General features: G+C 36.3%; 1 pseudogene; it reads left to right on the top strand.

Moving 5' to 3' along the window:
* The first annotated feature begins 12,279 nt into the window (after positions 1–12,279).
* On the top strand, positions 12,280–13,193 carry LOC119056069 (RWD domain-containing protein 1-like; annotated as a pseudogene).
* Positions 13,194–22,079: the final 8,886 nt, after the last annotated feature.

The following is a 22,079-nucleotide window of genomic DNA, read 5'->3' as shown; positions in this document are numbered from 1 at the left end:
ACTCTAAAATAATATAGTATGTATTTACGTCATAAGGAGGTGTCATTAGAATATAGTATGTATTTATGTCATAGGGAGGTGAGCATTAAGTAATGTGACATGAATCCAGTAGTTTTGCATTCTTAATATTTTTCTGCTCTCTGTTTCTCATACTTTCTTCCCAGAAGGGAAGCCAAAGCTTAATAAAGTCTGTTTATTGGATGAAAAGCACAGGTAAGAGTGCTGGTAAATATAACTGGCTTTGGGAGAGAAAAAGCCATTATGTGTAATGTTTGCCAATGTTCACCACGTAAATATTCTCTGTGTCAAAGGTTAAATTTTATATCCCCCCAAAAAGTATGTTTGGGTCCTTACCTCCAGCATCTCAAAATGTGACTTTTTTTGGAAGAATAATATATGCAAAGGTAATTGAGTAAAAATGAGGTGATTAGGGTGAATCCTAACTAATGTAAATGGTGTTCTTATAAAAACCTTTGATTCCAAAGATGAAGATAACTGAGTCTAATTTAGTAAATGTATAATTTTATGAAAAAGTGATAAATAGTTTTCTATAATCACTTTAAAATTTGAAAAATGTGCACATAGGGAGAATATATGAAAATTGGAATTTTGCTGCCATAATTATTATTTAAGATAGAAATTATCTCTCTTAATACTATTTATCTTGTATCTGGCTCAGAAACCTTATGATATAATGAATCAAAGTATTATAATGTTTATTTCAGTTTTAGGATATGTAATATAAATTATGTGTTTCCTATTAATAATTAAGGGAATGATAAAAAGATTGAAGAGGGAAAACTTTTTATAAAGCAATGAGAAATTAACTTTATATTTTTGAATTTGTAAAATTTTCCTTTATTCAACAATATTGTTAGGTGGTTTTTTTAGGTTCAACAGACACAAAAATCATTTGATATTTAAATGATGCATAAATTATTTTCTACTTTAAGAAAAAATGAGTGTTCATTTTGCAAAATATAAACTGTTGGCTCAGATATTGGATATTGCTGAAATATTTGATAATTTGTTATCCGATGTGGATCCATGACTATAGGGGAACTTTGAACCATTGGTCCTTTTAGAGATATAATAATTTAAAAATATACTGTTATATTTAATTCATTGAAAGCTAGTTTAATCATTTAGAACCAATGAATTATGCATTAATATCAGGTTTCTATGTATTATAAATGATTTCAAATTAGATATAATAATAAGGCCCAGAGGTCAAGCAAAAATTTTCACTCTAAGTCTGGATAAAGATATTTTATAGCATGTGTATTTGGAAAGTAGTCTTTTTAATTTGTGTAAAAATGATAGTCAATATTCTGACTTTTACTTCAGTACCCAAGTTACATTTTTCAGATATGTTTTTTTGGACATCCTTCACTTCTTTATAAATATCAGCTGTATGAGAGGGGATAGAGAAAAGCCAGAATTTATTTATAAAAATTGTGTATTTATTCTTACATGTTTTAAACATCACTCACCTTCAAAGTACTTTCCATTTGACGTAATATACCTATTGAGATTTTTTTCATTGCTCGAAACAGTTTTTGAACTAGTTGGTTTTGATGTGTTTTAACACTTTTTCTGTTTTTTCTTTCACCACTTCCATACTGGCAAAACTTTTCCCTTTGAGGGCTTTTTTTGCTGAAGGAAACAAAATGAAAACAAACAAATAAACAGACAAACAACAGTCTCTTGGAAAGAGATTAGGTGAATAGGGAGGCTGGGACACAATTTCATGCTGTTTTTGGTCAAAAACTCCTGAACACTCACTACAGTGTAGGCAGGTGCATTCATAAATCACCCATCATGTAATGGACAAACACATTGAAGAGTCTTCACAAAAAGTTCGCTGTAGCCCATGCAGCCTCTCACAATGATGCCAGCTGGTACACGAATACAGATGGGTTCCTAGAACACTCCCCAAGGAAGGGAAGCCTGTACTACAAAGGATCCGCCCTCTGGAACGTAATTCACATTTTTCTGGGATCCCTCCTTTCATATGGTCTCTAGAGGTAAGCCTGCAAGCAGCAAGATTTGCATTTCCTACTTGTAAACTTTTTGATATCTTTGTTTTTTAGAAGGTTTAGTCTACTGAGTATGAGATATATATAAATAAACTTTCACAATAATATCCAGGCTGTCCTAAACAAAGGGTAAAAATCCTATGGAAACATAAGTTAAAAGCAATACATTACCAGTATTAAAAATAAAGTTCACAGAACAGAACTCCGATAGTGAATTTAGGAACTTATGGCTTATTTGAAATGTGGACAAAAACCCCAAATGATAAGCCTGATAAGCTCAGGGGAGGTCAGTAGGAGGCTCTATACACTCTGAGATTGACCATAACCACATAGGATGGCGAAACAAAAAATTCTTAACTAAAAGTGGATCATGGTGGGTAGTCACATGCTAGGTCTGTAGCTTCCTTGAATAAGGTTTATCCTTACCTGAAATGAGCCTGTCTGTTGTTATTCACCAGATGCTGATACCAGGACACTAATAATTAATGTAATATTTAACATCATGTAACTAGAACATCACTCTAACCCAGGTGTTACATAGTCCAAAAGACGTGCTATTTATTTCCAAAGCTCTTTTACCTTCCTGTGGCATAAAATTAAGTTGGATTTACAAGACTAGCACTTATACATGTCGTCTCTGTATATATTTTTAGAAAATACTGGTTCATAGAACCTAGAAAATACATAATTAGCAATTAAAAGAGCTGTTCATCTCTACTTTCATAATATCTATTCAAAGCCTGGTTCAGCATGCAAAGGGAAGGAAGAATCATCTTCCATTTTTCTACTTTCAAAATGTATTGAGTTTTTCTAGATTTTAGACACAAGGCTAAAACTCAGAGGACAAGGTTGAACAAATAGACCCAGTCTCAGGAGAGGAAAAGTACTAGTCACAATAATTTTTGAGTACAGTTATAAATGTGGTAAGTATCATATAACATATAAGGCAACACAATAAATCAGAGCTACCTTGAATGAACTCTAGAAGGTTTTGTGGTAGGAAGTACTCAGTCCTGACACATTCGGGGTGAAAATGTTAAACAGGAGTTCATAAACTATTCAGAAGTAGAATAAAAATGACATTGATTAATAGTGTCCCTAGGACTTTATTAATAATGTAGAAATTATGGGACACATCCAGCTCTGTTAGCATAAAATGTAGAGGGTGTACATGGGGGGCAAGAGATGAATAAACCTGTCTTGTCAGGTTAAGTTCAGAAAAGTATAGGCAACTCACAGTGACAGCTGGAAAGAGACTATGAATAATAAACTACCTTTCTGATACCGAAGAAATGAATGCTGGAGGGGTCAAGGTCAGGGCATTATGAATAACCATGTGGATGAAGTTTCTCCTGAGTAAAGTAAGCACCATAAATTTTTTAAAAAGAGGTTTAAAGCATGAGTTATCAACAGGAATGACTGTTATTAGTAGTGCACAGGAATATTGTGTTTGTTGTCTTAAATTGGGGCCCTGTGAAAAAAAGTGTTAGAAGTGCAGTGGCTGTGAATTATATTTAAAAACACAACAGCAACACAAAAGGCAATGCAGATGTAAGCCAACTTAATATAAAGGGAATACAGTAAACCAACTTGAATGGGAAAGTGAGAATACAAAATAGTTCCTGTTAATTTTCTTTTCAACAAAAACACTTTTGGAAAGGAAAATTATTGGTTTTCAGCTCTGTAGTGTGTTAGTGTCGCAGACAGGAAAGAGAAAAATGCAATGAGAAAGAAGGGAGCTATATAATTTCAGCTCGGTCATTATCTTTAGTTAGAAACTTGCAGAGGTGGGTTTTAAGGAAAAGGGAATGTGCCATTAAAGAATGGTGTAAATGATTGAATGTCTAAACAAATTTTCCCAAAGAAATTTCCCTCAGAGATTTCAGAGGAACAGATATTATCTTAAACAGAAAAGGATTTCATAAAAATTATTTGACCAAATATTATACTCTCCTTCTCCTCGGCTGTTCTTTTCCCTCTCTTTCCCTCCATGCTTTCTCTCTTGCTCCGCACCCACACACCCTGATACACTCCCACCCATACACACACACATTCAAAATTCAAATATATTTTTCTTTTCTTCATAATACAGTTAACTCTCGAACAACGCAGGAATAATGGGCACCTTACTCCCAGTCAAAAATCCAAATATACCTTCATTTGGCCCTCTGGTAACACAGATTCCCAAGGATGGCGTTGTCCTCTTGATACAGCGAGTTTGAACTGTGAGGGTGAATTGAATTGCCTGAGTCAGTTCAACTGTGGTTGACTGAAAAGAAATCCGCATCCATGTAGACTGTCAGGTTCAAAGTCATGATATCAAAGTGTCAGCTGTGGTCAGTAAAGTCCTTGGAACATTTTCTCAGTACCATCATAATGTTCATCATTAATGAACATTTATTGAAGACCTATTTCATATGTTTTTAAGTCATTATTATTAAATATCTTACACTTTTAAATAATATACAGATAGCATGGATAAATGCCTGTTTTTATTACATAAGAATATTTGAGTAATTTCAGCTTATCTGAAAACCATCGTGGTAGGCAGAATAACAGTAACAGCCTCCCCCAAATGCCCATATCCTAATCCCTAAAACCTGGGGCTAATTCTGGTCACCTGGCAAAAGAGAAGTAAATGAGCTGACGTCAAAATAGGGAGGTTAGGTAGTCTGGGAGTGGGGGTGTACGAAGTTATGGCAGGAAGGGGATGGGAAGTGAGCGTCTGGCTCTCGCTCACAGCCCCTGTCCCACATTCATCACAGGTGGAGCTCGTGGGCAGAGAACCGGCTGGAGGCAGGAGCAGCAGGAGCTGGGCTTCACTGCGGAGAGCCGGTCCCAAAGATAGTGACGGGGAGGTGGGCGGTGACCGCACTATACACCACAGGTGCTGCCACGGCATGAAGCTGTTGCCTTCGTGGTGAGGAGATAGGAGGTTGCTAACTTTTATTTTTATGTATGTAAGATCAAGCAGACTATTAATGCCACTCCAGCCCAGCCGCCCAGCCACAGAAGGCCTGTGGCGCAGAAGAGGCAGCTGGCACTCCTTGCTTGGAGACCACGAGTCTCTGAGGACTGGTGAAGAGCTGGGAAACGGTTGAGTCTGGACTGCTCAGTACAAGGGAATAGAGAGAAGAGCCTAGGGGGTGAAAAGGAGAAACTCAGAGCAACGGGGCTGGTGAGGGGAGCTAGCTGGCTCAGGGGGTCCGGAGTAGGCAGCCAAAATAGAAAGCCCGGGTCTCTTCGGAGCACCCAGGCCTGGACCCAGGAGACCGGGCCACCAGCAGGTCTCCAGCTGCCTCTGCTTCTGGGTTGGAGAAAATTCCCTCACCCACTTTGCGCCTTGGCTTTCTCTGGTCGCCACAAAGCTCCGTCTGATCCCATAGTTGTCTGAGTGTGACTCCTGCATCCAGATCTTGTATCTTCCACTCAGCAGCCTTAGCAAATGAGTGAATCAATGTCTCTGCTTCTCAATGGGGATGTTGGTAGCACCTACCTAGAATTTTGAGAAATCAATCAGTTAATTTATACAAAGGTGTTAGGGCTGTATGGGCAGAGTTACTATTAACTGTTATTACTCGTTTTGACTATGTTCCCTTCCTCACGGCAGCTCACTCCACCCAGGTGTAGTTTGTAGGTGATGCCACCAGAAAGAAGAGCTTAAGAGTCTGCAGACCTTGCTTATCAAGGGCACCAGGAACTTCCTTAGAGGGCCCTGAGGAAGAATTTAGGTTTAACTCGTTCCAGACTCTTCACTCATCTTGGCACACTGCCCCTCCCCTGGTCATGCGGGGGGTGGGGTGGGGGGAGAGCACTTCCAGGAAGGCTCTGTCAGGCAGATGTGGCCGGTTGGTCTCTCCTTGGCTGCTCAGTGACTCAGGTGCCATGGACACGGGGCACACGTAAGACAGGCATAGGGGGTGCTAATGGTCAGACCAGCACCAGATCCCATGTATAGGTTTTCAGATGAAATGTCCCTTCTTCCAGAAGAATGGGGTTCATTTAGAAAAGCTTCTACAGTTAGCCGAAGTGAGTGTTCAGCATGTTGTAGAAACAATATTTTGGTCAACCTGTGTAATTAAATGAAGTCGCTGTAGTTAATGAGGAATAGTGGGGAATCTACATAATCATACATTGGTGCTCACCATTGAAAGGAGGCCCTGTCAGATGGCTCAGTGCTTTGTGTCACATGGTGCTAAAAAACCCCATCTAAAAAAGTAAAATAGAGAAATTATCATCAGTTACCCTGCCGGGCCTAATGTGATTACCACCATTTTTAATAGTGTAGAGGGAGGCTGATGTGTGAGGGTCAGATAAGATGTGATGAGAGAAGCAGCAGTCAGAGTGATGTCCTGTGAGGAGGACTCTACCCTCCCTTGTTGACTTTGGAGGAAGACAGCCACTGGGTCTGCAAAGGGGGTCATTTCTGAAAGCCTGAAAAAGTACAGGTAGGGCCTCTCTCTGAGAACTGCCAGAAAGAAAGAAAACTCTGCTGACATCTGAATTTTAGTCCAGAGAGATTTCTAACCTACAGAACTGCAAAATACCAATTTATTGGTGGTAACTTGTTATAGCAGCCATAGGAAACTAATCCAGCCTCTTAACTTTTATGGTCTTCCAACACTCTCTTAATCAAAATTAGTTATTCAGGCCCTGAGGGATGCGGCTCAGTGGACTGAGTGTTTGGCCTGTGAACCTATGGGTTGTGGTTCAATTCCCAGTCGGGGCACGTGCCTGGGTTGTGGGGCTGCGTCCCTGTTTGGGGGCATGTTAGAGGCAACCAGTTGATGTATCTCTCATACATCAATGTTTTTCTCCCACTGTTTCCCTCTCTAAAAATAAATAAAACCTTTAAAAATACTCAGAAATGTTAGAAGGATCTTATGATGCTATCCTTACTTTGCATTTATTACATCTAAAGTAGAGAACAAGCAAAAGATAGACCAAAACATTTTTAAAGGGACATATTTAGTATTTAGACATATATTTAAAGTGTTACTTTAATTAAAAGTTTGTGAGGATCATAACATTTCTTTTTCAAAATGTAACAATTTCAATGAATAGTTGGGTAACGTGCATGCAGTTTTTTTGCAATCATTACAAACGGAGATAAAACTCCATGCATGAACACGTGTGATGTTTAGACCGGAGACAGGAGTGCCAAAAGGACATGGGAAAAATAAAATAAAACATACAAATAAAGCAAACTTAAAATTGATGCTATGCCCATGTCCCCATAGTCTCACAAAAATTTCATCACAGTCATTAAGAGGGTTTTTTTATTCCCTATCCTGATTTTATATACAGATCTTGGAGGTCTCAGTAGGTTTTAACTGTCACAGCTGACATGATTACTCTTCGGAGGCTCAGGGTCCAACTGTGGTTTCGATGTGCTTTTACCTGTCCATCGTCACCGCACCCTTTCTGCTCTCACCCTCTGAAAGTTTACTTTTTCTGTTTATTTACTTCATCATTTTATTGCACTTCACTTAATATTCCAGCAAATTCTATCATGCATGTTTTTTGTATATCCTTAGTGCTGAACACAGAGCACTAGTGAAACTGAACTAAAATTTTTTTACATAATAGTTTCACTGTAGTGTTTCATTAAAAATTAAAAGTTATCATCAACAGCTGCAGCTATGTGTCTTGCTCTTTCTGAGGATTGAAAGGAAGGTGTTTGGGGACTTGGTGAAAAAAACTCAAGTGAATATCAAACAAACACTCTACCGCAGTGAAATACGTATTGCGTTAAGGAAATCAAATCCTTCTAGTAATACAAGTGTACCTTGGTGAATAGCTGATATTTGCCAAGAATAATAAAATTCCCTCAGCCTTTGAGAGATCAGATCTGTTAAAAGCAAGTAACAATATGATATGAATGATTTATGCTAGAATGTTTACCTGCTACAGGTAAAACCTTATAATCTAAGAAAACCTTAAAATTATTTTTCCATTACAAATTTTGACCAGCTAAGGATACAAATAATCAATTTTATTCCATATAAATATGCAAATGGGACATAGATTTCCAAGATAAATACTTTATTATTGTCGGTAGCCTCTACAATGACCCCCAGTGGTCTTTGCAGCCCCGATTCATGTCTCTATGTTGTATTCACCCCCTGACTGTGGGCTGGACATATTTGAATAGCTTATGAAGATTATAATACTACAAAAATGATGGAATGCCATTCTTGAAATCAGGTTAAAACAAACAAAAAAATCTGTGGCCTTTACCCTCGGAAACTCCTATTTGGATAAAAAATGAAGAGACAAAAAGAGTGAGTGGGATTGTTCAAAGATGTAAATGGTGGGTAATTTCTCTGACTTGAATACAAGGATGATTTATTAGTAGGATGAAAAAATATACTCACAAGCACACACATTTTAAAGAAATTGTAATGTTGTGGAAGAAAATGGAATGTTTAATTTTGAAGAGAAAGTTGGATCAACCTAAAACAAAAAGCAGCATGAGGAAAAGAGAAAAAGTGGGAAATGCAAAAAAGTAAAACATAAAAATAATCATAACACAACAAATGTAATATGATCTACTTTATATACATTATTCATGAGATATGTGTGTGTTTGTGTGTGTCTTTACTTTGCCTCGTCTAGATAGAGAAGTTCTAATTGGCTTAAACATTTATGAGAGTGTCAACTCAAAATGGCATTCTACTGAATGTTTCTTTTGTATTTTAAAGTCATAGTTTAATACCTTTTTATAAAGTTGGTACCTCAAAATGTTTTTATACAAGCAAATCCAGAGTTTAAAGAAACAAAAATAGAGCAGTACAAATTTGGAAAAGTACAGAGATAAATAAAAATATGACAATGGAATATATGTGCAAAAATCTACATAGAATAATAGTTGGTTTTACAGAACTTTTAAAAGAATTATAACCTATGTCAAAATAGTTTTATTTGTATTAAGAGCACATGATTATAATACAGCTAATAAAAATTTCCAATGATAAAATAATAGTGAAACGTATTGAATAAGATCCAAAATCCACAGCTATAAACAACAAAATGGATTAATCAACAGACTAATAATAATATAATAGAGGCCACTCCCTTAGCCTGAGAAAACATAATTGCTCCAAACTAATGACAAATACTCCACATTGTAATGAAATGCTGGCAGCGTTGTCTTTGAAATTGTGAACAGATAAAGTTGCTTACTATCATCACTCTTAGCTGTCTTTTACTAAGTTTATCTAATGTCCGGAACATTATAAAAAATTAGAAACCATGAGTAATTTTTTATGATAAACTTAGTTTTCTTACACATCAGAAATCACTGAAGACATACTGGACAAAAATATTCCCTTAAAAGCATCAACTGAAATAAACTTAAAATATCTAGGCAGTGTTCAGATAAAAAATGTTAGGGGTTCTTATGAAGGCAACTAGAGTTCCTCACCATAGAAATAATCATGTGGAGTGTGTATGGGGTGTGTGTATGTGTGTGCATGCATGTGTGAGGTCAGAGTGAGAGAACACTAACAAGGGAGTTTGAGATAGAAAGTTAAAGTGTCCAAGAAAGGAATAGATTATAGGAGAAAAATATAGAAAAGGAAGAAAAGCAAAATGGGAGAGAGAAAGATCTTTAATGAAAGACCTAAAATCTTTAATGAACGATTAAAACAGTGGGAAGAGAGAGGAGGGGGTGGACAGTATAAAGAGAAATCACAAGAAAGTTCATTTCATTATTGGGCAGATTGTGATAAAAGGAGGTATTGGCAATTGTGAAAAGAATTTTACACTTGATTCTTAGTAAGATTCTCAATTTTGCAAAGATTTTAGTAAGAATACATGTTTTACAATTCAATAATGAAAATGAAGTTTTTAAATAGAAAACAAAGTAAGTTGCAAATTTTGTCAAATGCTTGGAAAAGTAGTTGTGTAAGGTCATAAAATGGCATAACCAGAAAGACCTGAGTAACCGGATTTACATTATGAGCATGTTAATGACAGAAAATTAGAACATTTTAGGAATTTATAAGATGCAGTGTTTATTTACATAAACATTCTCAGATTAGCTTGCAAACTCTCATTGCATAATTAAAGTACAGAAGACAGAGGCAGAAGTGAGTTTGCCCTGGTGGGTGTTATCACCTAAAGCTAAAGACATTATTAAGCATAACGCATACACACAGTGTCTCATTTGGAGCAACTGGTTGAGTTAATTTGCTTATGGCTAGGCTTTGGATAAATGATAGTCTTCAAATACAGACTAGCTGTACCATAATAAGTTCTTTACTGTAAGGTAATACTTTCTAGGAGAATTTTGAGTTTCTATTCAGTGGATCTGCACATTTTGTTTATCAAGTTGTATGCAATGTTTTCTAGACAAGTTATTGCCATCCCCACTGAATAAATTTTTAAGGAGACACTTGCAGGAATATTTATAGGTACATAAATACTATGAAGGAGAGAGCATCCTCTTTTTTCTGCAACTTCTCATAAAACAACCTTCCATTAATATGCATATTAATCAACCTACTTGTACATTTCAGGGATAATTTTAAGCTTCCAAAAATATACAAATCTGAGGCTATCATTGGAAAGAAGTATGCAATACTGAATTTAAAATAGGAGAAATATTATCAGCTCTACTACATTTCAAAATATGTGAAATATTTGATGTCCAGGAATAACCTCTAAATGAGAAAACCCTTGGTAGGAGGCACTTGGGCTTTTCCCTATCACCCCTCTTTTTTGGTATCCATTCATGGGGTTTATTTAGCCTGAGATACACATTCTTTAGAGTAGTGGTGTTAATCCTAATGAGTGAATGTAACTGTCTACCTTCATAAAAATGCATGCTTTATGAAATACTCATAAAAGTTTAAACAGAGCGAGGGAATAAAATTAATCAGACAATACTGACCACTGAATAAGCTGTAAAGATAAAGAGGAGAAAAAAGGGGGAGGAATGCCCTGGCCGGTGTGGTTCAATTTGTACAGCACAATGCAGGGGGCTTGATTCTCGGTCAGGGCATGTGGCTCGGTTGCTGGTTCAGTCCCTGGTCATGCCACATACAAGAGGCAACTGATCGCCTTTCTCTTTTACATGAATGTTTCCCTTCCTTCCTCTCTAAAATCAATAAGCATGTCCTAGGATGAGGGTTTTAAAAAAAGGTCCAAGGCCAATGACCAGTGGAAATTGTTTCAGAAATGTTATATTTGAAATACCCAGAGGGAATTCCAAGTAGAAACATGAAGACAAGTGAGGTCTGTGACTGAGTAGACAAATCTGTTTGGAGTTCATGATTTAAAGTCAGCGCACGTGTGTTATTGTTTTTTAATTTGTTGATTAAGACTCATGTAAGTGAATGCAACATATCATGGGTTCATCATGAGGATGATCAAAATGTATATACTTGACAAATTAAAGAAACTTCTAATTAAAATGTACTGAACATGGGCCCATTGTATACTATACAGAGTGTTCACTTTACAAATGCAAACCTAAGGAACCAGGTTGTACACTTGAAAGTCAACCTTCTAGTATTTTCTTCTCTGCTACCATCTTGGTTATTATGAAATTGCAGCTGTGATCTTCAAGAGCTTTCAGAAAATTAAGAAAAAATGAATTTTCTATCATTAGGCAAAAGATGAAAGAAATGCATAATATAATATTGTTAAGAATTACTATTTAAAGATAATAGATTTGGGAAACCCTTTGATTAGTCCCTATCTCTTGGTGCCCTGATTTCAATCCCAATATAATCAAAAGTACCTAAGAATGTTCTAGTCCAGGAAAAAAAGTAGGCACTCTGAAGTCTGAGAGACATTGGAATAGAAATTTTCAGCTGGATGATGTCTGAATAAGCACTGGGAATGAAAAAAATAGCATAAAATACTGAATGGCAAAACTAAGCCTCAAACTTTGATTTCACACAAGAAAGATTGATGAGAATGGTAAAAATATTGACATGATTGTTTTATGAAAATGGTTTTGAGTCCTTCCAAAAAATAGGTAATAGTTAAAAAATGAGGTATCGGACCTTATTCCAAAAATTCTTGCAAAAATCACCCAATATTAAAAACAGAGATATATAAGACAAAGTATAGGGCAACTGTACTCGCATAAGGGAAATACAAAGAAAAAATAGAAAAAAATTTGTTTTTCTTTGTGGTGAAAAAGGAAAAATATTGGCTGGCTGGTCGACACGTTAGGAACAGCACACGGGTTTAGAACATTCCCTACACATTTACTGCAGCGGGGGCCATGGCGGCAGAACATGGGGAGGGGCACCACGACCAGCTGGGGTCTCTGGAGTCCATCTGTTCTGACTCCTTTACAATATTTGCGAAAAATTCTCACAGCTTCACCATTACTGTGACATGTGAGCCTGGAGAAAATGTTGAAATTGCCCAGATGACTCTGGAGTTTACAGATGTTGAGAAATATCCAAATGAAACCGCTTTTCTGAAACATTCTCCCAAGAAAATCTGGAAGAGAATGATGTCTCAAGCATCTTAAAATCATTAGCACCACAGGCAGTAAAAACCTTGGTATAGTGATGACCTTTACTTCAGTGAGAGCTCTGCAAGAAACACTACATGAAATAGTGGATCAAATAAAAACTGGAAAAGAAGAAAATAAGCACGAGAAACTGAAAAGCAAATATCATATGGCACTACTCTTACAATTGATAATTTCTTATGTTGGAAAGCCAAGTCTGATGAAGAAATCTTGGAAATTAAAAAGAAAAGAGTGATGTCCTGGCTGGTGTAGCTCAGTGGATTGAGTGTGGGCCTGGGAACCAAAGCGTTGCCAGTTAGATTCCCAGTCAGGGCACATGCCTGGGTTGCAGGCCAGGTCCCTAAATGGGAACAAGTGAGGGGCAAACATGCATTGATGTCTCTCTCTCTCTCTCTCTTTTTCTCCTTCCTTTCCCATCTCTCGAAGTAAATAAATACATTTTTTAAAGAGTAAAAAAATAAATAAAGTGGAAAACAGCTATTTGAGACAGAAGGTAATCTTGACATATCCAATATGAAGTTCCTGGAGGATACTGGAAACAAGGTGGAGGTAGAACAAGGAGCCTTGTTCCAGGAAACAGATGACTTCGGCTGGATGATGATGCGGGTGATTCAGGTTACAGTCCAGCTGATCCAGAGCATGACTTGGCTGATTAATAGACCGTCTCTGTCCTGTCTGCAGAGAGGTTTGACTGCCACAGCATCTGGGGTCCCCCTGAGACAGTGTGGATTTTCCCTTATTTTTTTACTAAAAACCAATTTTCAGGAGAATATTCTTCTGATAACTTTAATCATTGGACTTAATAAACTGACTTTAAAATTTAATAAAAAAGAGTAAAGAATAAATGTTATTGGAATAAGTGTATACACTAGAGAAAGGGAAATTTAGAAGAGAAGAAACTCTGAAGCAATAAAATATCTAAAAAATATTTGACTATACACAGTTTTATACTTTTAATTTAAAATTATACCATGGCACAGCTTCAAAACAAAGCTATTGAGAGATGTTCCCACAGATGAAATTTTGGTATTTATATTATCCTAGCACTTGCTACTTATTAAGAAAAAGATACAGTGTGATAAAAAAGAAAATTGGCAAGCTTTTTGATTTTATGAAAGCGAATATCCCAAGAGAATTCTCAAGCTGCCAATAGATTGAAGGAAAGATGCTCAGTTTTAGAGGTTTTCAAAGAAATTGAACAAATATAGCAACGAATTTTACTCCTTATCACTAGAAAAAATAAATAAATGATACCAAATGTCTGCAGAAATATAATGAATGTGGTGTTCTCATATATTGCTGTCAGAAATGTGCATTGGTCATTTTTTCAAAATAATCTGATAATATCAATTAAAATTAAACCATGTTGAAAAATATACTTACCCAAATGGAAGATGAACTGTAAGGACACTCTTTGGAATGGGTACATGTGTGTTGGGCAGTGAGTAGAGAAACAGTAATAAAATAAAAAACTGAGCTTAAAAAAAAGAAAATACATTTTTTACTCAAAAATTCTACTTTATACAAGAATCTTTAAAGATGAAATCATTGATATATAAAACTATACAGTGATTACTTTGGCATGTCTTGTAGACAGCTGGGAACTTCTGAAACACCATCAACAGGAAATGGTTGAGAAAAATAATGCATTTTAATGGAGAATATTATGCAAGTATTAAACATTATACATATTACATATACGTGTATATATTAACCAAAAAGCTTGAAAGCATTTTCATGATATTGTGTTAAATGGGAAATCAAATGTTAGAAAAGACCCTACAGAATTATACCATGTTTACTCCAAAATCTCCATGTATATGCTTATATGTAAACGTAAGTGTTGATATTTACTAAAAATGCAAAGGCTTGTGGTGAGGAGAATGTAGAGTATCAAAGATAAAGAAGAAAGAAAGGGACCATAGAATAATGAATTGCCACATCATTATGAAGTCTAAATACATGTTTCAAATGCAACATTTTTATTAAAATATTATAAGTTATACAAAATAATTGTGTATATGATATAGACTAAATATTAACATTGACAAATGAAGTGGTTGACAACACAGAATGAAATTCTACATAATTTTCTGAATGCATTTCTGCTATTTTAAAGAATTTTGTATCATAGCGTCAAAACTAGGCAATCAGTGGAACAATATTGTGTGATGTGTTCTGTCCTCTTCCAAAAGGACGGAAGTGTTTCGCTGTAGCTCCCCACTGCTTCTCAATGTATAAAAATGTGTGAAAAAAAAGAAGTGATATCACATCTGTTAATTATCCAAAACTGGAGAAGGAGCTTGTTGAACATATAAAACCATTACTTCAGTGAAATATAGAAATCCATGGATAAAACTTTCATGGAAACATTTGAGGTTTAATATTGGAAAGTGACATTACAGGGTTATAGTGGTGGGTGAACAAACACACTGATGAAAGAGAGGGAATTACAGACACAGGCTGTGGGTCCACAAGAAAGAGCTTTATTGTTGAAATCAGATCAGTTTGTAGAGGACACCGTTTGTTTCCCAAGTCACAGGGTTGCTGTTACAGAAACAGCCTGGGGCATGGCCTCCACTTGGCCCATGTCAGGACACATCCACTGTGCCAGTTGCAAACTCAGAGTGAGCACAGCAGCAAGCTGTACACAAGACTCTGCAAGTGGCTTTTCCCACGTTGCTATTTCCTTGGCAAACCTTGGGGTATCCAGATGTTGTGGCTCAGAACTTGACAAAGTTTGTGAGTTTCTGCCATGTATGTCTTTCCTTTAATTTCCAATAAAACTTGGTCCTTACCAGCAATAAATCCTGTTGTCTTTCTTATTTTGGCTTTCAAGAACACATTTCTTCTTGTGGAAGAAAACACCACATTTTGTTTGACTTCCAATGTTGGTATTTCTTTCTCACATGCTTATGGTCATTCTAATAGAAGTAGAGTTGGACAAACCAGATTGAAAAGTTCATATTTGTGGGGGCGACTTTCCTCACAATTCCCCCCAGCTTCCATGGATGAGAGTAATCATGACTGAGACATGATATGATGTGCTTGGGGAGGAGAGGTGGCCATTCTCCCAGAGGAAAAAGGCATTGAGCTCCCTCCTCCAGGGGCTTTTGGGTTGCAAAACATAGGAATACAGGGTGGCAAGGATCAAATAGTAGACAACATTTCAAAGAAATCTGAGGGCTTAGTATGAGTTATAGTTTGTCAGGAACAGAGTTTTACGGTTCCCTGCTCGAAACCTTAACATATGAATGCAAGCACTCTTAGCAGAGCAGATTTCACAGGTTTATCAGCAAGTCTTTGTGGTGCCAGATTTTTCCCCAGGACACGCTCTAGCAAGGCAAGGAGCTGCACCTCTCCTCATCAAGTATTCAGGCTTAAGAGGATAAGAGCCAGGAAGCGCTTCTCCCAGAGAACATGGGGACTCGAACTTTGTCAAAGCCAGGGGGCGAGAGTCCATTGCTCCCTCTTTGTTGTAGCTCCCCCTGAGTTCTTCCATGAAGGCCTCCCAAGTGATTGAGTCTGGCTTAGGTTGCCCCCCACTGTGAGGGGTCTTTCCCGTCATTGACTTCCGACCAAGCCCTGGGGGCAGGGAGAGGAACTGAGGCAGCGTTTGCTACCAGAGACAGGCTTTGTCTCCTGTGGCTGGCATTCCAAAGGTCGTCCCTTGCCCTTAGCCACCAGAGGTCAAGATACAATTCCTAGAATCAGGTAGAGAGGTCTACAACGCATATTCACATTTTAATCAGGAGTTATCTGCTCAAAGTTCTTTGAATACTTGTACTGGAGACATAACATAATTTTTGTAGTGAAATTTTATTTTAATTATTTTTGCAGCATAGGGTCATTGATATTATCAAGCATACATCCTATATACCTTCTATGGCTCAAGCAAAGTATTGTACACGAACATTTTTTAGATAGTTAGGAATAAAAATAAATGTACTACCTTTTGTTTTCGAGTGACTTAGCTTAACATACACATTAGGTAATAAGAGAGAAATGTGATTGCAATATTGTAATATAATATAGCCTGACCAAAAGAATTATCTAGGCTCTGGCTGGTGTAGCTCAGTGGATTGAGTGCGGGCCTGCAGACCAAACAACTGTGGTTCATTCCCAGTCAGGGCACATGCCTGGGTTGCGGGCCAGTTCCCGTCAGGGGATGCATGGGAGGCAACCACGCATTGATGTTTCTCTCCCTCTCTCCTTCCCTTCTCCTCTGAAGGTAAATAAATAAAATATTTTAAAGAAAAAAATTATTTAGGATTAAAGTACTTATAGATTAGCAATTAGAATGAGTTTGTTCATTCTAATCAGTAACTTGTTATGTAATATCTTTGCCATTTAAGCATCAGACTTCCCTTTAAAGGAACACAATCAACAGGAAGTATGACTTCATGAAACATACATTTATATTTAAGAGAATTCAAATATTTTTCAATGTTGAGATCTCTTCCTCCTTTTAATTTCTGTTCATTTTTCTCATTTTATTTATTTGAGACATGCAAAGTTCATCTATTTTCTCACTTGAAAACTCATTATATTTCAGTATATCTCAGGTCATATTTTTTCATATGAGAAGCCATTATAATAATGAATATTTTATCTACTCATGCAACATGTTAAAATATTCATTATTTTATACATGTTGTATCTACTCATACAACATGTTTGAAGTACAATATCTATCCTCACAATTTTGTATTCTGGTTTTATTATACCATAGTGTCCAAAATTTGGAAGTGCAAAATAACCATGAGTAAGCCATGCATGGTTAAGAAAACCTTGTTTGAGGAAGTAGGGAATGGAAATATGGTAGCCTGAATAATGACCCCTTAAATGATATATAAACTGATCCCTGGTGCCTTTTATTATTACTTTATATGGGAGTAATAGTACTCTATTCTCTCTCTCTCTCTCTCTATATATATATATATCTCCTATATATAGGATATGTATGTGTGTGTATCTGTGTATTACAGACATATACAATAATAAAATATAGTATGTCTAGAAAGTATCCATCCATATAATACATACATATATACAGTGGTAACTAAGCATTAATTGGTTCATTCCAATGAGTGGCAAGCAAGTGATGATTGATGAACCATTTTCTTTTGTGGGGTGGTGTCATGAGTCATACAAGTTCTAGCCAGTGCAATGAAAAGTGAGCAAGTGCCAAGTGCTAAAACAGTTTTTTCTTTTTTTTTAGAGTTGCATTTAAAAATATATATATTTATTTTTATTTTTAGGCAGAGGAGAAGGGAGGGAGAAAGACAGAAATATCAATGTGTGGTTGCCTCTCACGTGGCCCCCATCTGGGGACCTTGCCTGCAACCCAGGCATGTGCCCTGACTGGGAATTGAACTGGCGACCCTTTAGTTCACAGCCTGCACTCAATCCACTGAGCTACACCAGCTAGGGCTGAAACACTTTTTTCTTGTATAAATGTGATTACTGGTTTGATGAGTTCTAAAGCTGATGAGTGTGTAGGTATCACTGTATATATGAAATGTTATTAGATTAATAATTTGGAAATGCAACAGGTAACCTTAATTATCCATCCAGATCTTAAAAGAAATCACATACACCCTTATTAAAAAGGGGGTAGAGGGAGATTTGACAAAAAACACAGAGGAGAAAAAACAATAAGATGAAAGAAGAGAGAAACAGAGCCAGAGGCAGAAGGTGCAATGCTGCTGTGTTAGGGGCTGAGTTTTGTCCTACTCCCTTATGTTGAGGTTGTAATCCCTAATATTTATGGCATAAAGCTTTTAAAAATGTAAACAGGTTGAGTCAGGGTCATTAGGATGACCCCTAATCTAACAGGTCAATGTCTTTCTAAGAAAAGAGATGAGGACTGGGGAGAAAGATACCAGGCGCCAGAGGACAGACAGGGGAGGACACAGCAGGAAGACGGCCATAGACACATCAAGGAGAGAGAACTCAGAGGAAACCAAACCAGCTAATGCCTTGGCCTTGTACTTTAGCCTCCCAACTGAGAGAAAATGACTTTTTGATGTTTAGATCAACCAGTCCATGGTATTTTGTTATGCCAGCCCTAGCAAGCTGATACACACAGTTTTGATGCTAGAGACAGACCATGAGCCAAGGAATGTAAGGACTATGAGAAATGCGGGAAAAAGACAGGCAAGTGGTCTTTCCCTTGTAGTCTCTAAAGAGCCTGCCCAAACTCTGCCCACACCTTGATTTCTGCTCAGCGAGTTCTACCAATTATTCAAGGAAGAACTAACACCTATGCTTCTCAAACTGTTCTGAAAATTTCAAGAGAAGAGAAAACTCTCAAGTTCATGAGACCAGCCTTATTCTAACTCTAAAATTAATAGTTTTTCATATAACTATGTTCATACTGCATACATCATTGCTTATGTTTGTATGTTTAATTTGTTAAGTTGATTTGTGGTATATCTCTCATTTAGGACCAAAAATTCAGATTTGTTCAAACTAAACTGAAATTTAATATATGAATTAAACACACTTAAATGTATTGCTATGAAGATATATTTGATCTTAATTCCCTTTAAAATTTTATGCTATGTTTTCTGTTTTTATAGTTTCTTTTGACTTTTATTTTGTGACATGTTTTCCAGTGGTTGTTATAATGATGTTTTATCTATTAAGATTGAACTCTCTATATTAGTTCCCTGATGTGAGCCTAGACCAGACAGTTCAGTTGGTCAAAGTGTGGTCCTATGACCTGGATAGTCAGAGCACTAGGGAGTCTCACCCACTGGCCCAGAGGGTGGTAGGGGGAGGTTCTTAGCTTGCAGAAAGCTGGACATATGAATGGATAGGACCCCAGACATGCCTAAAGCTAGCATGATAATTGGGTAGGAAAAAAGCCCTCCTGTCCTTATCCCTACAAGAACTGTGGGCTTGAGCAGGAAGATGAGATGGTCCTTGAGATGTGAGTCCTCCATTCTCCCAGGTTCTGTGGCACCTGAATGAACCTCTTTCCCTTTGCACCAGCACCTGCCTCGTGAGTTTGGTTTTTATGGGGCCAGGCGACCAAACCTCGCTTTTGTTCCATTAATAGTCCCGAGAAACCAAGGCACATACAAGAATGAATCAATGAATGCATAAATAAATAGAACAACAAATCAATATTTTATTTCTTGTCTCTCTCTAAAATCCATTTTAAAGAAAGTATAGTGACTGACAGCAGAACAGTGATTGCCTAAGTACATGGGAATGATGAGGATGCTTTTTTAAAATTACTGTGATGATAATTTCATTGGCAATGTATGTCAAAATTTACAATGTTTAAAATTTTAAATATTTGTAGTTGTATATGTCATTTATGACTCAATAATGACATTTTTCAAGTAAACATTTAAATAGAGACCATCTCAGATAAAATAACATTTAGAAAGAGAAGAGTATTCTTCATCAGGAGTTCTGGTGAAGTCCTGGAATGATTTAACATGTGAGTAAGCATAGATTACATATTTTCTCATTTTAAGTCTATGAAAATTGACTATGTAAACTTAAAAAATAGTATTATATTGTGATACATATAACATACATAAAAATATACATAAATACGAGTGCAAAGATGGGAAGAGAGGAAATGGAAGTTTGCAGTTGTGAGCTCCCTTAACTAAGTACGAGTGCTACATAATTTGAAAATCATACTGTGATAAGCAAGAGAGATTATAAGTCACAAACACAAGAGCACTGAGTATGAATTCTAGAGTAGAACAGAAAAAATTAAGGGTGGTACGAAATAAAAAACAAACTGACAGTAACCAGAGAGTCTGGGAGGGGTAATGACAGGGGAAGAAAGCAGGGGAAGGGTCAAGTCAAAGAACATGTATAAAGGACCCATGGACCCAGACAACAGGTCTGGAGGATTGAATGTGGAGGTGCGGGTTGGGTAGGGCAAGGCAGAGTAATGGGGAGGGGAGTGGGAACAACTGTAATTGAACAACAAAACAATTAAAATATTGAAAATATGGGTTTTTCTTCTTTTTTTGGTAGGAATGATGAGGAGATTACAATTTTATTGGTGAGATGACAGATGGGAGTGTGCAAGTGCATAAGATACTAAAGAAGCACAAAAGAGCACAATCTACCTTTAATGGAGAATAGAATGAAAGGTTTCAGAGTTGATGATGCTGGGATTTGAAACATTAGTAAGAAATACCAAATAAGAGTAGAGGAGGTAGGTGTATAGAGAGAAATAGTCAGTCGAAACGAAGGCAGAGTGATTAAAACATCTATAAAATGAATAAATGTTTGAATTCAATTATTCACACATAGTAATATATATTATTTTATTCTGTACTTAATTTATATAATCTCATTAGTCAAGACCAGTCTTATAAGGTTAACAGTCTCATAGGTAGATTTTATAATAAGATTGCAAATAATATTATTTCCAATTTTAAGTTCAAATGTTTCTAGTCTCATTTTTTTGCTTAATTTCTAATAACTACTTTAGCATGACATATAGTTGATAAGTGAATCCATTATTTAAATTGAATATTTCACTAGGGAAAAAGCAAACAAGTTTTTTCCCACTAAACTTGAGCAATGGACTCTCCTGTGTAATGACTACCACTATCTCTTTGTGGAGTACTACATACTGTAAGTAAGAATTAAGGGAAGAAATTAAACTCACAGCTCTGCTAATTATTACTTTTGTTATAAATAAATTACTTCATACTCTCAACTTTATGTTTCTAACTTGTAAAAATAATATCCACTTGGCAAATTTCTGTCAAGAAAACACAGAATAGCTCATGTAGGGCTCTTGGCAATGAGCAAAACGTCTATAAAGTTATTTTTCTACTGATTCCTGTATAGAAGTAACTTGGATTAAATTTGTTCTTTTCAAAAAATCTGTCTGGTTTTAATATTTTTTATTGCAAGTAATAATATAGGGGAAATAGAGAAGAAAGACATTAGATAATAAGTTGACTCCTTTTATCTCCCTGTGCAATGTTCCACAACTGTAATTCCTTTAATGGAATGTAATCATATAAATAAAATTAATGATTTTGAATTTTGGTAATGTTATTTTGTATATGAGAAGCTCCATGGATAAAAAAAAGTTAAATAAAAATGGCAGCACATATTTGTTCTTTTTTTAAAAGAAAATAAATTAGAGTCCTCCATGCATCCAAGAAGTTCCATTTAAAGTATGCACCATTTTAAAAATTCATTTACTGCTTAAATACCACATTCCAATACCCACTTTACTGAATTGATTAGTACAATTTAAGTTGTCAACTGAATTTCCTTAATGTTTATCCTGGGACTCCTGCCTCGGCTTTTCTCCTTTCTAGCAATATCATTAGCGGATGTCGCGCTAAGATTCCTGGCACAGAGTGTGACAACTAGGAGGGCTGTAAACACCGAGAGAATCTAACGTTTCAAAAATCAAGAAACTTTCCCCAATTATAAGTTCCTCACATTTGGCAGTACAGAATATATGAACTATGCTTACTAAATTTATTATAAGGGTGTATCATTTTAAATACCTCATTTAAACCAAGTTTTCTTGGAAA

This window comes from Artibeus jamaicensis, unplaced genomic scaffold, assembly GCF_021234435.1.
Source record: "Artibeus jamaicensis isolate MK-2021 breed Jamaican fruit bat unplaced genomic scaffold, CSHL_Jam_final scaffold_369, whole genome shotgun sequence".
Taxonomy (NCBI): domain Eukaryota; kingdom Metazoa; phylum Chordata; class Mammalia; order Chiroptera; family Phyllostomidae; genus Artibeus; species Artibeus jamaicensis.
The sequence above is the reverse complement of the archived record's forward strand: the minus strand, read 5'-3'. Positions and strand labels throughout refer to the sequence as shown.